Raw genomic sequence first — 7,038 nt, forward strand, 5'->3', positions numbered from 1 at the left:
TTTCAGTGTGCCACATTTGTCTACCTGGAGGGAAAGTAATATTCACTGAGAACTTCCTCTCCTCTGGAATTCAAGATTTTTCTTGTTTCCTTTCCACTGGTGAACAACCCACAGCTCTCAAATAATTTGTAGACATTTTTCTATTGGGACATTACAGTCAGGATGCAAATTACTAAATAGTTGAGGCTTTGCTTTTTTTTAAAATATGGTGTAGCTCTTCTTTGAAATCCTTCAGAGCTTGGATTTTCAGCAGATCCTGTGCCTGCTTTGCCTTGGTTACCTCAATAGCCCCTCACTGCAGGAAGCACCCATAGGGACAGCATGGTGATAACAATTCTGTCTCACTGCAGCTCTGGGCATGTGCCACAATAGCTCACCCTCCCTCTTACACAGGTTTAGCTAAGAAAGGTCCCAGCTTCCTTCCTGCTGCAGCACGAAATATTGCATATATGCAATATATCAATAGCCCTGTACAATTTTCTCACAAATTTTTCTTTAAAATATAGAGTATTTTTAAAAAGGAGTAGATAAGCACCTCCAGTAAGTTTTGGAAATAATTTCTCAGTAGGATAGATAGTCTGGCATCTCCACAGCTTTCTAATGTCTGGCTTGGGTTTTATTGGTTGTCCTATTTTACAGCTGTTTGCTTTTTACCATATGAAGAAGTTGGTAAGTCCTGTTTCCCATCTGTTTCCCATTCCAGAAAACCACAAGAGGCACAGTGCTGCATTCCTTGTCCTTTGGGCCTGCACAGACAACAACATCCTCTCACTGTGGGTACATGGTGGCCTCGGTGAATTGGAGAGCCTCCAAGCCAAGAGACACTCAGGAAAACTTCTGAAAAATAAACCAAATTAGCTGAACACATCAGAATTTCAGATTGATTTTACACAAGTCAATTTGATATCTTCTTGTGACCATCCTGGACTGTCTTTCACAGCTGTTTTTTCATTACTTTTCTCATCTCCTGAAATACTCCAAGATTTTTTTTTTTTCCTTCAAAGACAAGTTCCTTTGCTCAAGGAAGTCTATATCTCAATCTTGTCTCATGAAGAATTTTACTACTCACGCAAAGTACATACTTTGGAAGGTGGATTTAAATATGCCTACCAGTATTTTCTCCTATACCTTGAATTATAAATGGTCCTCCTTTGCATGGAAGGGTTTGGCCATCAGATCATGCCTCTGACCCTTTTTTAACCACAGGAGAATTTGTGATATATAAAGACAAAGAAAATTGTGAAGAACAGTAGGACAATCCACTTAGTTCTGCCCTTTTCCAAACTAACATCTGTGCAATGTTCCTTTCTTTCACTTTACCATTAAACGGTAAATCACAGGTTGCTATATTGCATTCAGCTGATTTTGCTAAAGGCTAGACATTATATCCATGACATGGGTATTTTACATCCTTCAAGCCAAGTCTCTATTTCATGACATGCATGACAAAACCCCTCATCAACTACTGTTACATGGAGCTCACAAATGAGATCCCTGGAAATGCAGTGGGAATTGTTACCAGTCAGGCTGGGCCACACTGGAAATTTCTGGAGGTATGAGGTGTAAACAACAAAGAGTTTCTGTGTATCTATGGTTTTATCTTGCTACCTAATATTGACAGACCCTTCTTTCTTTTTATCAATTTCTTATTTTTTTTACTTTTTTCTTTATTTTTTTTGCCCCAGACCTTTTGCTACTGACAGTGGTGACAGATCTGCGAGTTTGAAAACACAGGCTTTTAATTGCTATTTAAATCAAGATATTACTCTGACTTTCAAAGATTTGAATGCATTGGAAAGAACACAGATTCAAAACAATTTTCTGTGAAGGAAGAAATTATGGAATTAAAACATTAATTACAAATGTGAACCTACTTTCAAATGGTAAGAAAGGATTGGTGTGGATATGACATCTAAGAACAGAGACAAAACAAAAGGGGCCACAAAATATAATATAAATATAAAATATAAACTGCGACAATTACCCAGGATTTAAGCAAGTACCTACAAATCAATAATCTCTTTTAAAAATGTACCTGGTGAATGTGACATAGGAGAAACATTAATTTTAAGTAATGCAGAAATTTAAAGAATTTCACCTTTTCAGGGAAACAGAAGAAATGTTTTTTAGGTTGTTTAAATTAACAGCATAAATGAAGTTAGATTTGAAGGTTGTTTTTTTAAATTGGTTCATGGCTGGAAGAATGTTCCATTTAGACCTAAATATATTTTTCTTTGGGTTGTGCTGCTCTTGAACAAGTACCTCATTATACCAGTCTAAAAAGAAGTACTGAACAAAATGAAAGGACAGCAGCTTGTGTCATAGAGCTAATTAATGACAATAAATTCTCAAGTATGCAGTGAGAGTCCTTAGAGGACAGGAACATAGACCTGTCAGACAACTGGGCTACAAGATTACAGAATCAAAGAACATGTCAGGTTGGAAAGGACACAGAAGGATCATTCAGTCCAGCTCTTAGCCCTGCACAGGATACCCCCAGAGTCACACCATGTGCCTGAAATCACTGTATAAACACTTCTTGAGCTCTGTGTCTGGTGCTGTGACCATGGGGAGCTGTTCCAGCCCCCACTCATCCCCTGGGTGTGGATGGCCTCTCCTACAGCAAAGAAAGATGCAAAAAAGGGAAACTGCATAAGGGTTGGATGATGCATGAAGAAAAACAGCCCCAGCATGTGCTAAGCACTTTTACAGGAGACTCATGCAAAGCCAGCAGTACTGCTGTCAGTGCTTTCTGAAGGAAAAAGCAGCCTACTGAGAAGGCCCCTGGCCCCATGAGAAGCATGCTGGGACAGCCCCTGCTGATCAGACACACCGTGCTGTAGAAAGTCAGAGACACATTTTGTCAGAAGACACCCAAGTGGCCGAGGTTAGGCACTACACGGAGGTTTTGCTATAGGAGAAGCTGTTATGCAATATACCAATTACCTGTACAAGTTTTTGTCCATGCTATAATGTAGGTTTTTTTGCAGCACCTAAACAAAACCAGAACTAATGGCATTCCACAGTTCTAAGATATGGATTGATTTGAAAACCCTTCAAACCTCTATGGTTTTCTGAAATATAATTGGAAAAATGGAAGAAAACAGAAGTGAGGTTTCCGGCATTAAAGTACTCAGAATTAATTCTAGCATTTCAGGTGGTTGTGTTTCAAACTAAACACATTCCTGATGACAGTGCTAACACAGTGCTAGTGTATATCTACACCATTCATTCAGTTGAAAAGCTGGCTTGTTTCCTCTTTCTCCCACCCCTTGTGCTTTCAGCCCAGCTGGTCCCAGCCCCTGCAAGCCCTACTGCCAGGGCAACCCTGATCCACAGGCTGCCTCAGGAAGCCTGGAGATTTCTGTCCATGCTCTAGCTCCCTGTTGGGAATTGCAGTTGCTTGGGAATCCTGCAGGACAGCCAGAGAGCACTTCCATTTCATACAGAAGTCAAGCTGCTGCTGGAGGTTCTGCACAAGCTGTGCAGAAAGCATTGCTCCAAGGTTTGACACAGATGAATCTGCTGAGGTGCCAGCAAGAGCAGAAGTGACAGCCCTGAGAGGAGGAGGTTCAAGTCACTAAGAGTAAATGGGATTGTGTCAATAATGCTTCCAGAGTGAGATACAAACATCCTCAGCAAAGTTCAGATCTGAAAAAGTCTGATTTCCCTCAAAGGATCCTTCTGGGTTTGACGCCTATTGGGGCAGCCTGGTTAAAAACACTGTAAACACTGCTGGGAAGTATTGTAAAGTAAATATTGAGGAAGGAAGGCACTGAGTACATCAGTCTTTTCCATGTCATCTGTTACTAGATCCCCTGAACCATTCAGCAGCAGCCCTCTATTATCTCAAGTCTTCATTTTACCCTTGATTAGGCACCTGACCGTACAGAATCCCTGAGAATAGTTGCTCCACAGAAGTGCTCCTGCCCTGTGTTATAGAATGAAAACACCCTGCAAAGTGCATTAGGAAAATATGCCATGGTATCTGTGTATGATTTACTGCTGAACTGAAATAATGCAAGTGCCAAGCATGATACCTTGCCCTCTCTTCTGTCTTTGTATTGCTCCTGAGGTAGGCTGTTCTCAGTGGCTTGGATGGACTTAGCAACAAAATGGTTACAGATTGCTAATTATTTTAATTATGTTAATCACCTGTATGCCTCATGTATTGTACAGCCAACACTGCTCTGCCCTTTCCTGATAGTACCTTATTTTTTGTGAAAAAAACCCCACAGTGTGCCTGCAGTCACGTGTATCTAATGAAAGATTTTCAACTCCCTTCTTCTAACCTCCTCAGCTACAAATTAGGGCATTCATCCTAAATGAAAGGATGAGAGAAGGATAATTCCCAACCACAGAGTAGCTACAATATGCCAAATCTTGCTGACTTCCCCAGTTTGCTGCTCCTCCTCCACCCTCCTTGGCTCACACCTCCTCACCCACATAGGCAAAATACCCTGGAGGATATTTTTAGTGCATGTTAATATAGAGTCTAGTTAGCAGATGGATTTTTTTTTTCTGTGCCATCAAGTGGAAGTACTGAAGATGAAGTAGTCTATATTTTCCTCCCTCTTCCTAAGTGAAAAATTCAAACCAGAAATTGCCAGTGGAACTTCTTCTGTTGCTCCTGTGTTGAGGACTGTTGTTTCCATTAAGACCCTCTACCCTCAACTGCTGGTTTTAAAGCAACCTCACAAAGAATGCACCCAACAAGTGCTCTTCAACTGCTTTTCAGGAACAGAAAATATTTTGGAGGGCTGATGATGTCAGTGTTGCCTGCTGCCAAGAGAATCATGCTGTATGCTACAAGTTCCCTTGTAAGTCCTGGTGTGGGACCTGCTCCAGCAGTGTCAGAACACTGTAATGCATTGAGGTCACTTTGACTCACTGCTCTCACTTTAAATAATTTGACTGGGGCTAGATCACTGACAGGTATTGATATTCTGCTCTGGACTCTCATCCTTTTACTTCCAGCATTGTGTTTCACTCTATGCTCCATCATGAGGTTTTAAGAAATCAACAATGTATCTTGTATAATTTTTTTTTTTCCATGATTTTTCATCCTCTTTTTATATTCAGCCTGGGTGCAAACAGTGCTTGAGAAAGGGTCCACTGCATTTAGGTGGATTAGGATCAGAACCTGCTGGGGGCCTGGACAGCAGCAGTGACCTCCAGGCACAGGAGCACACAGAATTTACTTACCAAGTCACAACTCAGAAAGGAGAGACTGACTCCACAGTCTGTCAGGTGCAGTTTCTCGTCCCATCTCTCTCCAGTCAGAAAAATTTAATCAATTAACTGAATAAATATATTTATAATAATGTTGCAAAGTTCAAAGCAAGGAGCAGAGATTATTTATTTTGAAATAAAATTGTTTTACCCATTTGCAAACAATGTGTGTATACAAACTGTCATATCCACCTCTTTGGAAGCTGCTAAGTGTGTATTCCCACTTAGTCTGGAGAGAATCACCTGAGGCAAGACAGAGGGCAAGAGACTCAGCCTTTGGTGGCCTTTCCACATTTCCAGAATTATCACTGCCTGGGTGTCCTGAGAAGCTGCAAGTGGGTGAGAGCCTGATGAAGTTCTATTGTGAGTGCCACCAGCAGCTGTCAGTCTCACAGCCATCTTGTTGGCTTTGTCTTGTAGATTTTTAGGGAGGCACAAACTCTTATCCAGAGAGCCCTCTTGCCAGAGAGGCCTGGAAATGTCTGCCCTGGCCATGGAGACCTCCTGATGGGGCTTTGGAACACGGGGATGAGGTCTTGGTGGGTGGTGTGAAACACTGGTAAGAAGCACAGACAGGGGATAGAAACGTGGTGTTGGCAGTGACACTACAGCAACCCCAGCCATGTGTTCCTGGGCCACAGTGCTCCTGGAAAGAGCACTGGGTGAGGATGGCCCTTTGTGATGTTACCTAGTGCTGGATAGTGGCCTCCAAGGTAACTAACACCACCAAGGGATGTACTGATGTTACCAGATGATGAATTGTCTACACCAAGTGAACTAACACAATGCTTATTCTTCAAAATCCACTGGCCTGTGGAACTGCACAATGCCCATTGTGTAAGGAGAACTGGAAGTCCACTAGCCCCAGTGTTCTGCCAGTTACACCTGGTGTCAGTCAGCCAGCTGTAACTTTGGTGTCACTCACCAGTAAGGATCACCAAAGAGACCTCTAGGATACATGCATAAAGGAGAGGGAAAACGTGCTCATGATTTTGGGGAAGTGATTATCATATGCATGTTTATTCTGGAAAAAGCAATAGGAATTTATATGTTAAACAGAAACAGAAACTTTCCTGTACTCAGCTTGCACTGTTTTTGGAGGAGATATCTCCTTTGTTCATCCAACCAAGTAAAGAATGCCTGCTTCTTAATGTATATTGGTGTTAAAGAGTTTTTTATTTTTACTGATTTTTTTTTGCAGCACTGAGACTGTGATGTTGGCCACTGACCTTCCCCATGTGATGGATTGTGACCTTACCACTTTATCTGGGTACCAAATCTCACCCAGTCAACTCATGCCTGGACTCCAGCTGAGTCAATTGTTGAGGTTTGGAGCATTGAGCAAGGCCTTTGAGGCCAGTGCTGTTTGAGGAGAGTTTTTTATTGCTGGTCTTAGTGTCCAATGACAGATCCATCAGAGGAACCTCCTCAGCCTTGACAGGTTTAGGCAACTGAGGCATCCAGGAGTGCTCTTAGCAGCAGAGGTGAGCTGGAAGGGGGAATTATCTTGCAGAGCTGGGAGGGTTTATTTCCTGAGGGTTCTGGGCACTTCTACTCTTTTGTTGTTCCCTCAAAGGCAGATGCTCCCCAGCCACAGACCTGCATCTCTGCAGCTGATCCCAGGGAGATGTTCCCAGACAGAGGTCCTCAGGGCCAGCCTGTGTTCCAGTGCTTTTCCCTTCAGGCCTGTCCTTAGGCTCACCACAGCCTCTGTCCCCACATCCTGGGCTCTGCTGTCCTACCAGCCTGCATCACTTGGTGCAAACCTGCTGTAGCAGCAACCAGATCCCTCCTAAAGAGTCATAA

Source organism: Erithacus rubecula (assembly GCF_903797595.1).
Source record: "Erithacus rubecula genome assembly, contig: scaffold_787_arrow_ctg1, whole genome shotgun sequence".
Classification (NCBI taxonomy): domain Eukaryota; kingdom Metazoa; phylum Chordata; class Aves; order Passeriformes; family Muscicapidae; genus Erithacus; species Erithacus rubecula.